This window comes from Taudactylus pleione, unplaced genomic scaffold (assembly GCF_031769625.1).
Source record: "Taudactylus pleione unplaced genomic scaffold, aTauple2 ptg000053l, whole genome shotgun sequence".
Classification (NCBI taxonomy): Eukaryota; Metazoa; Chordata; class Amphibia; order Anura; family Myobatrachidae; genus Taudactylus; species Taudactylus pleione.
In genome coordinates this window covers 20,464,093-20,483,630 of record NW_028284455.1, presented here as the reverse complement: position 1 = coordinate 20,483,630, position 19,538 = coordinate 20,464,093, and the positions used below count along the sequence as shown (strand labels likewise).

Genomic DNA, 19,538 nt, shown 5'->3' with positions numbered 1-19,538 from the left:
AAGACAACTATATTTCCTACCAAATATCAATTATCAGTATGCAATTGGGTAATTAAATTGATTTTGCATATCGCTTGGTATAAATCATTGGAGATGATAGACACATAACCTTTGGAGTCTGTAACAGAAAAGAACACATCCAGTCCTGTCACAGAGAAAAACACAACACTACTCTATACAATGTACAATGTACCCCGTGTCAATTAAACCATGTACCATGGATTATCTGTGCCCTAAATTTCCACACACAGGTTACCCACACTAGGGTTTATCGTCCACTTTACAGCAGTTAGGTGGAACTGCCCATGTCTCTGTTGCTGGTAAAGTGCCATGACCTAAGGAATATTGGAGTAGATTTGTGAAGCAGTGTAAAGAGTGGAGAAGTTGCCCAAGGCAGCCAATCAGATTTGAGGTAACATTTTATCAAGTACATTCTATAAATGATAGGTAGAAACCGATTGGGCAATTTCTCAGCTGGCACACTTCTCCACTGCTTCATACATCTACCCCATTGGTTCCTATGGACACTGTGCCTCCCCTGTTCCTGCTTAAGACAAAATCGGGTTCCTAGCATGTTGATTTAAACTGGGTACATACCAGGAGAATGGATCAGCCATCAGACCGATCAGACGTCAAATCTGACGATTAGTAAGTGCATACACATTTACCAACTGTCGGTCGGATGTGTTGTGTCTAACGTCACAGGCAGTTACATGTGCCCACCCAGTTGTGATGTCAGTCACCGACGGCCTCTGCAGCAAGTGAACTGGCGGTTAGCTGAACAGCTTCTGCGGAATGTCTGCCGACGCGATACGTCTGTGAATGATGTCGTTCACAGACATATCGCTGGTACACACCCGCCGATGGGCCTACGATATATCGGCCGTTCAATTGAACAGTGGCCAGTGTGTACCTAGCATTATACTGTGCCCTACAATGTGAACAAATAATGTGTGATGGCCCAGAGCTTAATGATCAATAGCCCATTGTGCCCTTTCCAAGTGGCAAGAGGAGGCTACGTACTAGTGTCAAGGAGCTGCAAAGGCAACCAGACTACACTCTTTCTCCTTAATACAGAGCAGTGTGTTTCCAGCACTGGTTACCAGAATAGTCAGTCATATCTTCTAATAAGTGGAATGCAGATGTAACTGTGACACTGTATTGGACAGTGATGTTCACCATCTAAATCCATTGCCTTATTCTGCAGCCGATCCCTTTAGTTCACAACCATGTAAAAATCCAGGATTTCTCAAGCACTCCAATGCTGACACCTCACTGATTGTTCTGGAGCTGAGAATTGATTTGTGGCTTTTTTTCCAACCAAACAATCAAGGCTAAAGGAGTTTAATATTTATGCAAATATTTACATTTCTTTTTTTAAAGCCAACCATGATATTCCTAATAAGATACTGGAGAGTTTGCAGTCTCATCAATCTGCAACACTGTGAGACACTGGAGTAATTAAGTTTCGTATGTAATTGTTTTATGTTGATTCATTTAACTGTTTTATATTTGTACAGAAAAATCGAATGCTAGCAATGTCGGAAAATTGTAGCATTAAACTGGATTCAGGGTCAGGCTGACAATGAAGTAGCTTAAATGTTACACTTAGCCAATTAATTGATGCCAGATGCACTGTATGATACTATTTAATTTATGGAATGCCTTGAAAATGATGTCCATTTACATGGGGAATTAGTGTGACGCGACTATTGCACGGTTTGATTACACTATGATCACCCCTTATATTTCACAACAAATTACTACACACCTGTGTCAAATAATCTCAATGTCTTCAGTAATAAATAAACCTACTCTATCATTAAAACAGCTGATACTGTAATAAGAGTAAACAGGTAAATGGATTATGGTATAAAATACATTTCTCTTCAGACCACAGAGCAGGGTGTACAAGATTATAAGAATCCATATAAATGGGAATGCCATACTCAGAGGGCTTTATATGATCGTACAAGAGTTGGATGGTGTGATCTGTAATGATATAGAGGTGCGTTTAACAGCACAGCTTTCCTGCGGACATTTTTATACGAGGCTCATATAAAAAATGTGCTGTTGGACGACCTTCTACTTCCATTGCCAGTCATGGACTTCCCACTTGACTCCATTTCCCTTTGTTCACATGAGATGGCTGATGTAACCATTCCAATGATCTGATTGGCTACAGACTGTTCTATCTCCACCCACTTGAAAACTAAGGACATCCCAGACAATCAGGATATGGATAATGATTACACCAATATGTTCAAATCTTAGTAACATACAACTTAAGGCCCATAGAAATAACACTGCAAATGTTTTCCTGTACACAATAAACTGCAGCTGCAACATTCAATATAATTATGGCTTTTAAGGGGAAAATAATTTCAATATCAGACTCAAGCAAACCATTCTAATAACAAAGTGGGGTCCATAATCTATGATTATATTTCCTATGGTGAACAGTTGAGCTGCTACAGTACTTTGCATCCACTGAAATGACAGGTATTCACACTGACTGAAAGCAAGGATTTTAAGCAGCAAACAAAATAACGCCTGGGTGTCATTTCAATTAGCTGCGAGGGCGAGTACAACTGCTGTTTCCATGCCATTGCAACTCGACCCCCTCATGACCCAATATCGCCCCCCCCCCATGGCCTAATCTTGCCCAGGAATCATTTCTTATACTATAACAAAAAGCTGTTAGTCCGGAGCTGCAGTAAGTACAGCATATAGCCGTACTTACTCTCAGGGCAAGCTGCCTCCCGATTAATTGAATCAATCTGAATGATCTGTGCTTATACATATATTAACCTCACTTGTGTAATAAATAGTAATAAAATATGATATTAATGATCATGGCATCCCCATTGCATTGTGCATCACTTACTTAGCTCCAGCACACAGTACAATCACATATTACTAGTTCTTTCAGCTGCCAAACTGAGGGCCTGATTCAGAGCCGGACGCTCTGACCAGAGCGCTCGCTCTGAATCAGGGCCCTCCTACCTCAACTTGGAGCGGCCTTATGGACGCTCGCATAGCTGTGGGTTACATGATGATGTTTACATGATGATGGTCGCGATGGTCAAGACCATCGCGACCATCGGGCTTGCGACGGAGACCCTGCGGTAGGGTCTCGCTGCCGCAAGCCCTGGAGTGATTTTGGCTCAATCAGAGCCAAAATCACTCCCACTGACATCACTACTGATGTCAGTGGGGCCGGCTTCAGACGGTAGGCGCTCCCATGGGAACGCCTCCGTCTGGCAGCGACGCCCCCGGCACGCCTACCAAAGGGGGCGTGCTGTCAGTCACCATCGACAGCACGCCCCCTTTGGTGCGAGACCCGGAGCGACGGAGAGCCCGTCGCTAGCCGGGTCTCCCGAATGCGCACGACGGAGCTCCCTCTGTCGTGCACATGCGCAGTAGGGCACCGTCGACCCGCTTGCGAGCATCCTGCACTCGCAAGCGGGTCTGAATGACCCCCTGAATCCCTATTTTCCCTTTACCATGGAGCTGTGTTCTTTAAAAATAAACATTTGAAAGACATGAAGCTATGTAGCAGTTTCTGTGTGGGCATATGAACCCCAGTGAGCCTAATTCAGAGGTACATGCAATTCAAACGCAATAACAATGTTCCCGTAGTTGAAGTGAACAGAAAAAAAGTCTGTCTCATGGACGTGTTATGGGTGCGTTGCGGGTTTGTCAGTGAAAGCGTCTGCGTTCTCAGATGCAGAGCCGCAGAGGCCATGTTCAGATGGAGAAACTGCACCTGCCATAGGCCTGTCGGTGGTGCATGCAATGGTGCACTGAAGGTAACGTTTTGGCAATCACCAGTGGTGTTACAGTGTGCAGAGACGTGGGCTTCTCAGTGCTTGCTCATTCTGACGCAGGCTACTACACCGGGGAAGGCTGAAAGTAGCATTTGCATTTTATCGCAGCTGTGACTCCCGCAAGAGATGCGGGAGCGGATGCAGCTGCGTTCACCTCTGAATCAGGCCCAATCTTTGGTGGAGGGACTGGCTGCAATTTAAGGGGCTCCAGAAAAGATCGTTCCCACTCAACCAGTCTAAAATGTTAGTGCGACGCTGCTCTGAGGTGACCTCCATTTCCATGGGGGAGCATATTGCCTAGGGCACCAAATTGGTTAGGGACGGTCCTGGCTGAGCCAACAGACTGGGAAGAGGGGTATATGCAAGTAACATTTTTTGATAAAACAGACCAGATGTCCCTCGGTTTCATGATTAAAGTAAAAAAAATGCCGCCAGAATGAGCAATAGTTTATGAGAACACTAATGAATGTGAGCAAAGCGTAGTACAACAGTGGCAGCAGGATAAAAATGTTAAATATCATATATCTCATTAATACAGCTTAATAACTCACATCAGTCCCTGCGCTAGGGTAGGATTCAATTAGGCTCAATACCTTAATGTGCAAGGAAAAGAGTTGTAGTGCCTGGCTTTATGCCCCGAGCTATTCAATCACAATCCTCAGCTAACGCATAGATTCCAGGATAAGTACCCATAGCTATGGGTTAACGCGTTCGTGGTGGCAGTGATAAGGGCAGAAAGCCTTACTTAACGTAGATTTCTATTTGAGCCTCAGGAGGGGATGAACAGAAATCCGTGGTAAGTGCTGCCTGCGGGCTTATCATAGCTTGCAATGGAATAGCCCCATGCACTGCATCGTGGCTAATTGAAGCTCTCAGGCTAATTAAATACTTCGATTATACTTCCTAGCTGAAGTATCTGGCATTGTCCGGGTTTAAATCTTCAAGTTATTAAATTTTTATTATGTGATGTCGTCCAAATCCATCCAGTGGAAAGCACAGAACAGACTCCCCGGGTCAAAGTTCTGCCTGGTGCACTCTGCCGTGAGGTCCGACCAGGACCCCAATAACTCCATTAGGCATCCCAGACCAATTGCCACCCCTTTGTGACGTTTTCATCCAAATCCATCAAGTGGCAGGCCCAGAACAGGCTCCTAGGTCAAAGTTCTGCCCAGCGTACACCAATGGGAGGTCCGACCGGGACCTCAACCCCCTAGTATGTCTTCTGGGGTCCAATGTTACCACGCTGTGAATTTTTCATCCAAATCCATCCAGTGGAAGATTAGAACATGCTTAGAACACCAACGAGAGGACCGACCTGGACCCAATCCCCCCTAAAACGGGGCCAGGATACAACTGGACCACCTCATGTTGGTTTCATCCAAATTGATGCAGGGGTGTCCAAGTGCATAACCGGACAGACAAACAAACAAACCAATTATTTTTTATATAAGATATCAATACTAAATTACTGAGTGCAATTCAAACATTTTACCATTTACAAACAAGTCCTTTGCTAATGGCATTCATGAAAGCCAGTTATTACATTATACATTTATTCCTCAGACACCTGCTGGGTACATGACCAAATGTCTTTCCTACCTAAGCACTGTTACCATTATGAACATTACAGTTTTGTCCTAAATATGGTCCTTGATACACCTGCATGTTTTGATTATTGAACAGAGTGACTGCTTATTAACTCCTAGGGGTACATAACTATTTTTAAATATAAACACTTTACATTAAGTACACACGCAGAAACATACACAAATCACACTGATCTGTGTATGTTTCTGGAGGTGGAGTGTTTGCTCTAATCTCACCCGAGATTGTAATCTCGATTCTTAGTAAATTTGCAAGCAGCATCTTTTTCATGAAAAGCACGACTGTGTTTGGCCGATGGTGAGTTGATTCGAGTTTGCGATCCCACCCGAGTTTTACGAGTGAGATTAAAGAACTCTCTCCAAAACTCACCCGGTTTGTCTTTAGTAAATTTGTGAGATGAAAAACATGCCTAAACTCACCCGAGATTGCAATCTCGACCAAACTCAATTTTTAGTAAATTTACCCCTTAGTATCCACTATCCACATACAATGTCATAAATGTATTTGGTAATGATATGCATTTACCCGGTTATTAAACCAATCATCAAACATTTCTGATCTATTTATCTACCTTTATAAATGTCTTTATTATAGCTGTTATTATAACATATTAGTATTACTTAACAGACCAGAGATGGGGAGAGGGGATATGTAGGTGTGTGTGTGGGGGGGGGGGGGGGAGTGGGTAAGTTGTTCTAAGTTAATTGGTTGCCTTGCACAACTTCTCCACTTTATCTCACTCCAAGGCTTGATATATCTCCCTCATTCACTCTGAGAGTGCACAGATGGTGACTTTAGGTTAATTTGATATAAATAGGAGGAACAGCTGATGCAATTGGCAAATTAGGTAACTGCTTGAAAGGATATAAGCTTGCCAAAAGTATACTGACCATAATCCTTCAAATAAAATATTCGTCATAGATGACTTTGAAAGGAATTTTGTCATACATGTGTAAAACACATTAGATCATGCCCATGCATCATTTTGATGTTCATCCTTCTCAAGCTCTTCCTATTGGCAAATTTAGCTGTGTTCCCTAGACATGAATGTCTGCTGCACAACTACCAACAAAAAATGATTTGTTCTTCATAAATACACTGTAATGTGATTATTGGCTGAACCACCTCTCACTCACAACCTTTCCTGTCATTGTGTTATTCTCCACCATCTTCTCATAGGTGTGCATGGGTGACACATTCACTGGTCATAAATGACATTACAGAGCACGCAGATTCTACAGCCTTCCCCTCTCAGGAAACACTCTACACCAGTGGTGTCAAACTCGGGCCCTTCAGCTTTCATGGGACTACATATCCCAGCATGCCCTGCCACAGTTTTAGCATGCCCTAATAGCAAAACTGTGGCACTGCATGCTGGGATGTGTAGTCCCACAACAGCTGGAGGGCCCAAGTTTGACACCACTGCTCTACACCAAGCAAACCCCAGCCATCCTTTACTGGCAGAGAGGCTGTGCGTTAGTTCTGACAGTGATTAATGTAGGAAATACCACAATATTACATTGCACTTCAAAGTCACAGTGTATAGGTTTTTAAAGAGTGCTTCTTAGTAGTGATTAAAGTTACACTTTAAAAGAAAACAAGTTGCTAGAAATACTGCATGCATTTTATTACACAAGTAATGATGCTACATTAACTTTTGCATTATTTTGTTGACAGCAAAACAAAAGATAACATGCCAAACCCAAACAGAGAAATGTTTAGCGTTGAGAGACAGTCGTGTCCATTGTTTGCAAAGATAAGCGGGGCCCCAGCGAACAATTAAAGCTTTCAATAAATAATCTGTAAGCACATTCCTTTGATTTACTGTTATTTGATACAGCAGTTAGTTTCAATGGGGCAGTTAATATTGATCATGTTAAGCACTGCAGACAAACATGAAACACTTCAAGAACTCTATGGATTATTGCTCCTTATTCTGTCCGTCTTTCAGGTTACTTGTAATGGCTGTGAAATTTAAAGTCAATAACATCAATTAGTGTTATATGTCCTTCAAAACACAAACATGAAATACAACAAAAAAGCACTTCTATATAATATGGATAAATACTCAAAATGTTAAGACAATCTGGGTCACACACCCCAGCTTCCTAAATATTCCCCTCCCCCAAGAGCAACCTAAATGCACATTTCCAAAAGTGGAGGAGCAGCAGCTGCACCCATATGATTTTGAAAGGATTTGTTGCCTTTTAGCAAAATATTAAAAGTTACATATTCCACAATTACTACATACAGTCACGCAACAAAATATTAATATTGTATGTACAGTATAACCATACTCTACAAATACTACATACAGCAAACCCATACAATAGAAATACTACATACACATGCCTCCCAACACTGGTAGAGTCCAAATCAGGACATGAGGTGGAGGTTGCAGCATGCTGGGAGCATTATTGTAAAATACTTGGCATGATCATGCCTTCAGTGGGTATATTTACCATAAGACACCATTTTTTTATGCTGCATTTAGTAGAGGCATTTTCCACAAATTGGGACGAATATGATAATAGTGGGATAGTACTCTCAGATCAGTACTCTCCTGACACAATTGGGATGGTTAGGAGCTATGCATACACTAAAAACTCCAATTCTATGCAGCTAAATATTTGTATTCTATGTATACACAAACTCTACAGTTATTATATGATAAATATTTATTATATGCTAAATATTATATATCTATACAAAGGCTTGCCATATCATCCCTTTATTTCGGGACACATGAATTACATAGGTTCTCTGACTGATTAAAACCAGGTGAAATCGAGATTTGAAGCCAGCCAGCCACAGAATCGGTGTAATTCATGTGTGTACCGAATTAAAGGGATGATACGGCAAGCCTATCTATACACATACTCTACAAGTACTACATACAGCAAAATATTTATAATGCATCTATCTGTACACATACTCTACAAGCACTACATACAGCAAAATATCTTATATATAAACTTCATTGGTCTGTTTGTTTGTCTGTCTGAGCGGTTATGCATTTGGACACCCTTGCGCCGATTGGAATGAAACCAATACGAGGTGGTCTAGTTGGATCCTGGCCAGGTTTTCGGGGGGTTAGGGTCCTGGTCGGACCTTCCGTTGAAGTACGCTGGGCAGAACTTTGATCCGGGGAGTCTGTTCTGAGCCCTCTACAGGATGGATTAGGATGAAAGCTTCCCAGAGGGGTGGCAATTGGTCTGGGATGCCTAATGGAGTGGTTGGGGTCCTGATCGGACCTCATTGCGGAGTGCGCTGGGCAGAACTTTCCTTAAGGGTGTGTTGGAAGAGCTGCTAACTTTTTTTAAAATGTTAACAGTTACATCCAACTCATGAATAACTTAATAATTTGAAGATTTAAACCTGGGCAACGCCGGGTACTTCAGCTAGTTTCATAATATATCTATACACATAATCTTCAAGTACTACATATAGAAAAATATTCATAATCTATTTATACACATAATCTCCAAGTACTATATACCGCAATATATTTATAATATATCTATAAACATACTCTACAAGTACTACACACAGCAAAATATTCATAATATATCCATACAAATACTCTACAAAGTACTACATACAACAAAATATTTATAATATAGCTATAGACATACTCTACAAGTACTACATATAGAAAAATATTTATAATCTATCTATACACAATCTCTACAAGTACATACAGAAACATATTTATAATATATCTATACACATACTGTACTAGTACTACATACAACAAAATATTCATAATATATCTATACACATACTCTACTGTACTAAATGCAGCAAAATATTTATAATATATCTATACACATACTGTACTAGTACTACATACAAAATATTTATAATATATCTATACACATACTCTACTGTACTAAATGCAGCAAAATATTTATAATATATCTATACACATACTGTACTAGTACTACATACAAAATATTTATAATATATCTATACACATACTCTACTGTACTAAATGCAGCAAAATATTTATAATATATCTATACACATACTGTACTAGTACTACATACAAAATATTTATAATATATCTATATACATACTGTACTAGTACTATATACAAAATATTTATAATATATCTATACACATACTGTACTAGTACTATATACAGCAAAATATTCATAATATATCTATGCACATACTGTACTAGTACTACATACAAAATATTTATAATAAATCTATACACATACTGTACTAGTACTATATACAGCAAAATATTCATAATATATCTATGCACATACTGTACTAGTACTACATACAAAATATTTATAATATATCTATACACATACTGTACTAGTACTATATGCAGCAAAATATTCATAATATATCTATGCACATACTGTACTAGTACTACATACAACTAAATATTCATAATATATCTATACACATACTCTACTAGCACTATATGCAGCAAAATATTCATAATATATCTATACACATACTCATGCCTCCTGCATGCATCATGGAGTCATGCCTCCTGCATGCATTACTGATCAGAGTTGCGTCTAAGGGCACAGCATCGGATCATTTGCGATCCCTTCGGCTGGCAGAGTGACCATGGGGTCACACAAGCCAACCTGCGCAAATGGAGTATAAGAGGGCAGAAAATCTCAGTCAGCTAACTGAGATCCTGGCCTCTCCACTCCCCCCATAACACATATAAAAGGCAGCTTGTGAATCACAAGCGGATTCACAAGCTGCCTTTCTGCCTTTATATATATATATATATGTATATATATATATATATATATAGGTTTCCTTTTTTATATTGGGACTGACTATCCCATTCAGCTTTGTTGAACCAGGGTGTGTGATTTAACTCTTAAAGCGCCTGTCTTTTTTTCTTTTTCTACAAAATCTCTTTTTGGAAAACAGAGGCTGTTGCCGCCTCCCCCCCCACCCAGAAATGACAGCAGACTGTCAATCACTGACAGTCTGCTGCCGGACTGTGTGCGGGATTGCAGACCCATACTGCACATGGGCAGTACGGGTCAGGCGCATGCGCAGACTCCCCATAATCGGCAATCTGCATGATCCTGGTCACTGCGTCTGCAGCTAAATCACCCCCTGAAATCACTCTGCAAACCAACATTGAAGACCATATCTAGCAGGGCTGCCATCAGGGGGGCAATGCCGGACTAGGGTCCTGTTTCCGGACAGAAGGTGGCCCATCCACAGTGGAACTGTGTGGCAGCGATCAATCTCCCTTGCTGTTTGTAATCTCAGTATGCTAAACTTGCCAGGATCAAAGATTGTGGATTGATTATGCTGTCTGCCACAGTCTGAATGTATCGAGTGCTGAGCTGCTCATGAGCCTGCAGGGCACTCTGCTAAGACCCCCCGGGGAGCTGCTGTAAAATGAAACAGTGAGTGAAATGCTAATAATGCACATTGTTTAATGTCAAAGTTGATCATACAAACACAGAGGGCTGACTAACGCCGTATTTCATGTATGTGGCTGTTGGAAAAGAGATATATAATCAGCACTTTGGGAGAGATGAGAGTGTGACAGCGTGTGTATGAATCCAGACCCTCAGCCTCAGAACCTGTATAATTTAAGAGTGTCCCTGTATTATGGGATTGTGTGACAGTGTGTGGCCCTGCCGAAGTTCAAACATAGGCAAAAAAGTAATCCTGTTCAAACTACACCACCATGCCAAATTTGGTGGCGCTAGGTACAAAACTCCAGCCATACATAAAGGACAAAGAAACTGACACACACAATTTTTCATTTATTATATTGATATACCAAATTTTTATAATATTTCTATACACATACTCTACAAGTACTACATACTGCAAAACATTTATAAAAAAAAATTAAATAAAATAAAAAAATAAATATATATATATATATACATATATATATATATATATTTATTTAGAATGTAAGCTCTCACAAGCAGGGCCCTCTTCCCTTATGGGCTTTTCCTTCATTCACTCATACGAACATCTACTGAAAACTCTCCACAAGGGCACATAACACTTGGTAGCTGACTCCCTGCTGCTTTTTTGAGTGTTATGATCGCTGCAGCAATGTTTATAAACCATGTTCTTATTCTGCATTGTCTTGTACTGTAAGTCGCTGTTTTACGAGTTTGCTCATTTGTTAATGTACTTTGTGAGGCGCTGCGGAACCCTTGAGGCGCCATATAAATAAAGGATAATAATAATAATAATAATAATAGTTTCATCTTTCTATATATATATTTAGAAAGACTCTTTCTATATCTATCTATATTAAGAAAGTCTGAAACTATATCCAGGTCTTTTCACCTATTTAAACAAAATAAAATATTATATAGCACAGTAATTTACAATGCCGCCGGTCTCAATCCCGGCACTGCAAGTCCGACACGGGACTTAATATATGCATTGAAATACCAACGCCTATCTTAATCCCAATGCCGGAACACAGAAGGATGCCAACCCGAACAAGGTAAGTCCGGGGCGCCCTTAGTTTTAGCCGCGAGGGGGAGGGATAGGTTTAGATGGCATAGCGAGGTTAGCATTAGGTTGTTTTTTTTGGGGGGGGGTTAGGCACCACTGGGGGGGGGGGTTAAGTACTAAGGGGGGAGTGCTAAGGTTAAGCTACAAGAAGGCAGTGTTAGGGAGAGAAGGGGTTAAGGTAAGTATACCTACCCGGCCCCTGTTGGGATACCAACCATCAGGATGCCGCTGTCTGTATTTTGACAGGAGGCATCCCGACAGCCGGCTTTACATACTGACTCCGCCATTAACAGTGTATAGAACATAGTACTTTACAAGCCTATTTACTTTTTCTCAGATCCAGAAATTATTGTAAGACATGTACCCTATACTGTATACACCACCAATGTTTATAAACTTGTAGAAGCATTTAAACAAGTATGGGAAATGGTCACATCTATAACCATTTGTATTTGTTCAAATCTCGCAAATGAACCAATTTCAATAGAATAGTCCAGAATGGTGGACCTGAAAAAGAGCATGTTTAATTGAAATCGTGTGGAACAGAACACTGAAGTGTTTTCTTGGGGTGGAGCAGAGTTTGGGCCGATAAGGAGAGGCCTTGCATTGCAAGTCTGACTATTGGTAGGTACGATTAGCTGAACGGGAGCACTTGAAGCTGCAGGTTAGCATACTTAAGTCCTCCATTTACAGAAGCCCTGGCTGCAACTGAGGGGCCCCCTTTCCTATTATGCGCCCTGCTGTGTGCAGAGTGGGAGTTTCAGGCAGCAGCAGTATAGACCACACATACCCGGAGTGTCTCCCCTATGTCATCAGGAGGTACCCAGTACACATCTGTAGCTATCAGACAGGGGATAGCAGGTGAGTAGTTTTAGTTTGTCTGACATTGGTTCTAGACTAGGGACAGCCACCAATAGTGGCAGCAGAGCCATCATCGCAAATGACTTGCGATAACATCTGGTCATCACAAGTTAACCATTCAATGGTTTAACCCTTATGCTCCATGGGAGGTTTCTGTCCTCCCTGAGCTCGCCCTAGGACACCTGTGGTACGGTTTGAAAGGTGTACCGCATGCATGGTATAATAAAATAAAATTAGCTTTAACAAAGGAGATATTTAATAATTGACTGTGATTGGAAATTTGTAAGTTTTCCTTGGGGTTTGGAAAAGATCATATAGCTTTAGTACATTTACCTTCATGTGTAAATTAATTGGTTTTGGGTGCTATTTTATGTCACCAATATTTGCTCAAAGGCCTGACTCACACACGGTAACCATAAAACAATAGTACAGTATCTTACCTGCAGACCAGTCATCTATAATGACCATATGGGTAAATGCAATATATAAACTACCTGGAACACACAAACATACACACACACTGTGTGGTGGAGGCAACTAACTTTTACCCTATGAAATATCTTACTATATTTTTAACATAGCAATATTTACTATTTACATAAAACAATTTGACATTGTTCCACAATCAAGTATTTGGAAAAACCCCTGTAGAAATCATGTGGCTGTCCCAACTTTATTGAATATAATGTATCATATATGATATTACACAGCACTGTACACATACTTTTCCTTCCCAGCAAAGCCTATAATCTAGTGATTTAAAATGGGATCTGTAGTATGTCTCTTGATAAATAACATCTCTGGGATACTCCTTCTCCCTATATATTCTAGTATTATTCATGAGGTCCATGCACGCAAAAAAAAAATATATATTTTAGTGAAACTTCCATTTTATGTTTTTTTCATAGATCAGTGTAAAATCCAGCTAAATGCAAAATGAGAATATAGTTTAAAAGCACTGCAAACATCACATAAATTAGGAAACACACATGGCAATTTCCAGTTGACCATTTTTAATTATTTCCTTAAACCATTTGTTCCGGCATTCAAATTGTGTACCTTCCATGAACAATCACGTTTGTACAATAAAATAAAGTGTTAACTTCAGGAAAAAAAGACAAACAAAACCAAAAAACTAAACTAAAATAATATATATATATATATATATATATATATATATATAATGTACTAGATAGGTGTTATGTACTGTACAGTACTTTGCATAATTACAAATATAGTTACAGTGTTGTAGACAACACTTACTGTAACACCAGACAAAACAAATAAAAGTACAGTGCAGAGCTAGGACTGTATAAAATACAGCTTCTGGCCTATATCTGCTGTGGAAGATGGAAAATACAATGTGTAATCATGAAAAAGGGCCCATGGAAACGCATTAAGAAAATAAGGGGCCACAAAAAAAAGACACATTCCAGGGAAATATCAAATATGGGAATTTGTTTATTCCATACAGTAATGAAAAATTTTCAACAGAAAACATATCAAGCTCATTTCTATTAAAGTAAACATGTTCTGACAATCCTAATAAACTAATTAAGTTTGCCTTTAAGAATTTTCTTCTGTAACACATGGAAATACAACTCTAGATTAAAACATCAGGAACTAAATTTTCACTCGCATTCATTTCCATTTCAGTTAATTATAGCCCCGAGCTTTATAGCAGTCCAGACTAGTCTTTTGAAGCCTGAAATGGCCTACAGAAAAGCAGCTTTTCACAACTGCGACTTTGATGAAAAAGTAAAGGTGATTTGGCTTGCAGTTTTAATGGTTTAATTTGACAACAGATTGCAAGCACTGCTTCGACACGGAACCCAAAGATCTTTGAGAAGGAGAACTAATATGTTAAATGGGACAGTAGATAATGCAGCACAAGCACATTTAGCAAATGAGCCACATATATATCCTGGAGGTCACATTATATTGGAATTTATAAGAAAAAGCAAATGTGTTGATAATTTCACAGTTCTGGGTACTTTACAAAGGCTTATTAACCATTTACTAACAAATCCAAAACACTGGCAACTTTGGCGTTAAGAAATATGAAAAGCCCCCTAGATGGTGCATCCTATCCAATTTGTACTACAGAAAAGTGTGATATCTCCTGTGGTAGAACAATAGGTAAAGTAAAATCTTTCAACTACTGTACGTAACATAAAAATGTGTATAAAGTCAGGAGCATCAAGCCTACGGTATGCAGTGTTCTTTAACAGCACACAAACGAAATACACAATAAAATTGTTCACTCAATTGTAAATGAATACTTCTACACGTTATGTTTCCAGTATACCATGCAACTTTCAATCCTGACTTTTAAAATAAATTTCCAAAAAAAAAAAAAAAAATAAAATAAAAATAGCACAGTAATGTAAAAAATCATATAGCCCTGTGGAGACACCTGGTTTTAAACCCGCCATGGCAAGATGGATACACCAGACATTTTATGTGAATAACTGTATATACATGATTAGGTTTCCATGAACACCTCAAAGAGGATTTTATTACCTACATTATGATAAAATGACCAAAATGGGGGGCAGATTTGGAGGGGTCTCAGATGCCCGGACCAGCACCCTGAAGTTGAGTTATTTTCTGCTTATCCTTTGCTTTAAATGAGCTAATACTTACTCTGGCTAGGCAGAATATAAAAAGCAAAGTATTATTAGGTAGATGTAAGCTAAAGTACGTAAAATCTGTAAATAGACACTTGAGGCAAAGAAAGCTCCCATGTTGCCTTAATTTACTGCCTTATATAACAGCTAAATGTAGGTTACACAAACTGTATACTGTGAGAAGAATAAGAAAAGTTAAAACTGATGAAAGGGGAGGTCCGAATGTGCCTCCAGGCAGTGCTCTTCCCTATCTTTCCTTTACAACCCCACACACACTGCATTTGCAGATTATGAAGCACTATGGGCGTTCAACAAATAATTGGGTGTGAACCAACCAGAATTTTTTTTCATTATTTTGTTTTTGCAAAAATGAATGTTCATAATGTCTGATCTCCGTAGTCTAGTGAAAAGAATACTACACACATTCTCTATGTAGCACACTTTGTAAGGTGCTGAATCTATAAATTTAATTCAGTATTAAGATGATGTTTTTTCAATAGGAGAGTGGAGTCTGGAATGATACCTATGGTTAAGTAGCTATGCCTTAAAGGCTGGACTTTAGGGTATAGAAGTTCGAACAAAATCAGGGGTAGATGTAACACTGTACTAATGACCCTTTAGCCTGTCTTCTGTGATTAGCTATTGTTATGTCTTCTAATTTTCCTGACTAGTCAGCATCACTGTCTGTGAGTCCGCAATCCTTCTCATTACTTTCCAAAATGAACACATTATGCTAAATTGTTTTTATTTTATTTATTTTGCTACGGACAATCCTAATTCATTAAAACTCTGTAAACAAACATATACAAATGCTCTAACTTCAAATATATTAACATTGCCTAGCAACGGTTATCTACATGACAAATCTGCAAAAATGCATATTTACTGAGCAGTTATGTAGTGATGCAAAATATCTAATATTTACAACAGCCACCATTGACTACTAATATCCAATGCACTTCCTATAACATTACAACCCCCCCCCCCAAAGAAAAAAAAAATTAAACACTTAAAAGATGTTTGCCAGTTTGAAAATCTATACCCACAGTTACCGTTCATAAAAATTCCAGAAGGATTTTCCCCCCATCAGCCCAAGCAGTTGTGAAAATCAATGCAGTGGGCAGGGCAAAAATATTTGTGATAGGGTTTATATAGATATATCATCTCCAAGAGGAAAGAAATCACCCTGTTTGTAACAGTAATAAAAATATAGATCCACAATACATCAAACATAGGTGTAATCCATGTAAACCTCCTGCATATAAATTCCACTACATAACATGTTCTTTAAACCATCGACCCACCCAATAGGAACAAAAAAAGGCAAAATGTCTCCATAAAAAATGTCTTTCGTTTCCAAATAATAGCGTGATGGATGGCTGCCACATCCCTAACGTTACTGTGTACAAAACTTTCAACCATTATTTAGATGCTGCAAAAAATAACTACACATATAAATCTCTGCTTTGCAGAACAGTAAAAGAATATAACAGATAACAGATCTGAGTGTAAAATACCTCTTAAAAGCCCAGTATCAATACTAAAAGTTTACTTTAAATTCCTCTGTGCTGCTACAAAAAGCTGTGCATTTTGTATTCACCATTACTTGCAAAGGCTGTGTGCCAGACAAGAAATACTTCAATAATTTATCGCAGGAACGCAAAAGTCGTAGATTCCTTTGCTCTATCCACATCACACTGACGATTGGACACTACTCCCCGGGAAAATCAGGACAGAACTCTAAGGAAATCACCGATAAGATTCAGACGTTCTTCTCTTTAATGCTTCTTTACAGTAAAACATTGATTGTAACACACATTTAGTCTCAAACATTGACACTACTGTATAAATAAATAGAAATAACATGCAGACAATAGAACAAGTTAAAGTTATTGGTCATACTACAATTTTCCTAATATTTAAGTGATTTAAAAAAAAAAAAAAAAGGCACCTGGAAGTTTTTAACCCTGTGCCAGGAACAAATATATACATTTATTGAATTATTAATATTCTGTCTTTGTATATTTTATAACTATAATATTCAAGCATATTTAAGTGTAAATAATAAAATGTTAAGCTACTTCATACTCAAGATAATACATCAATAGAAAATAATATTGTATGCATTTTCACTTTTCTCATGACTTTTTTATCCTTGTTTTATATTTGAGTTAAAAGATGAAATTTTGCATTACAACAGAGAAAATAGTTTTCAGCACACAGTCATCTAATCTTGAAGGTACAATTCAGTCCACATACAACGATCACAAAATTCACTAAATATTTAGACTTTTTTTTTGTAAAAGCACATTTTTGTGGCATTAACTGATATATATTCTTTGTTGGCCATATTCTTCCAACTGATGAAAATATATGCAGAATGATTACATAAACAGTCTATTACCGAATAAAAATAAAAGAATACTTAATAAGGAAAAAACGTAATTTAATTAATGTTTTTGTTTAATGTGTTTTTTTTTACTCTTTTCTACTCTTTGCTATGAATTTTATACTTGGATTCCATCCAAAACAAACTGCACAAGCCAAAATTTAGCTGAAGAAAAATCTGTTTATATATTCTTTCATGAAACACTAGAAAATAATTTATGTGGAGGCCAGATTTATAAAACACAGAAGGAGTGGTGTGGAGGAGGAGGCAGTGAACACATTGAATTGCAATCATACATTAGGGAAAAAAAGTAGTTTGATAACATATTTAATATTGTGCATAGGGCTTCCAGGCTTTCCAATGGCTGCATTAGCAATGTTACAAAAACTGAAAGTAAACTATACTGTCTATCACTAGCTTCCTGATATCATGTAAACTAGTAATATGCTTAACACTTTCACTGTTTATATAAACACGGTTCAGGTTTACTCTGATTAGAACCACAAAGGCCACTTCCTCTCAGATTAAAAAAGTATATACAAATAGACAACATATGCAGGTTCTAACGGACCATTGTGATAGCATTTATGCCATACTATTTATAGTGTACGGAACACGTTTGATGTTGTATACTTTACACTTGATAAAACAAGGCAGCTGATATTTCTGGGACGATACATAGACCATATAGGTCCTCATCTTCTGGCACTTCTGGTAGACAGTAATCTACAGCACGTACTGTGAGTGAAAAATATTATCTGTGTGATGTGTTTTATTTTATTTTTTTATATTCCAGGAACAGCATAAAGCATCACTGGCATACTGGAACCATGTTGTCATAGTTCATTGCAAGATTGGAAATATAGTATGGTGGACGCTTGGAAGTACAATTTTGTTTTATGGCAGACATTTAGATGGAAGAAGGGAAATTACATTTAGTGGTACTGAGCTTTGAGTGCTCATAAAGCAAAAAAAAAAAAATAGTAACAACCTAATTGAGGGAACAATCCACAGCCGAGGTGTCGAACACTGTGTTAAAACCACTGTGATAAATAGCTAAGCAATTCATCTAAATCAGTGTCACAGGGAAGCAGCATCCTGCAGGCTCCTTGGAGCAGTGAATGGCTTGCACATTCTGGTGCCTATGGTCATTTCTCAAACTTGAAGCCGGAGTGCTAAGCACCACTGCTGTTTACAATATATGTGTTCTAGGCACCAGGTCAGCATCAGATAACAGGACTTTACAGACCACAAGCTCGTCCTCCTACTGTAAGTGTGCAAACCACAGCCTGTAATTGATGGCTAGACAAGTGACCAGGAGCACTGCTTATTTAGCAGAGCGCAAACTTTTAAGTCACAGCAAAGCAAATTTAAAGGTGCTAAGGTCAAACGTAAGAATTATGGCTTTGTAGACAGCCCTAGTAATGGCAACAGAAAAGGAAATAACATGACATTACTTGTGAATCATGCCACACATGCTAAAAAAAACAAACACAAATAGTAAAGAAAAAAACTATTGTTCTGTTGTTAAATCAGATGAAAAATGTGAAACTCTCCTTTTTTACTGGTTACACGTTTCAAGTTCTGTTACACCCATCTAACCAGATCATAATGTTAGGAGTGAAACAGTCTTATCATGTAAACATAACGAACATCTAAAGTGATCTAATGGCTTTTCTTCGAATGACATAATATTAAAATAAGATATATTACAAAATAACTATCACTATATGTATA

At 38.5% G+C, this 19,538-nt stretch overlaps 1 protein-coding gene across 4 annotated transcripts in view; it reads right to left on the bottom strand.

Moving 5' to 3' along the window:
* RARB (retinoic acid receptor beta) overlaps positions 1–19,538 on the bottom strand; it is a 941,440-nt gene that overhangs the window by 218,721 nt on the left and 703,181 nt on the right. The window lies entirely within an intron of this gene.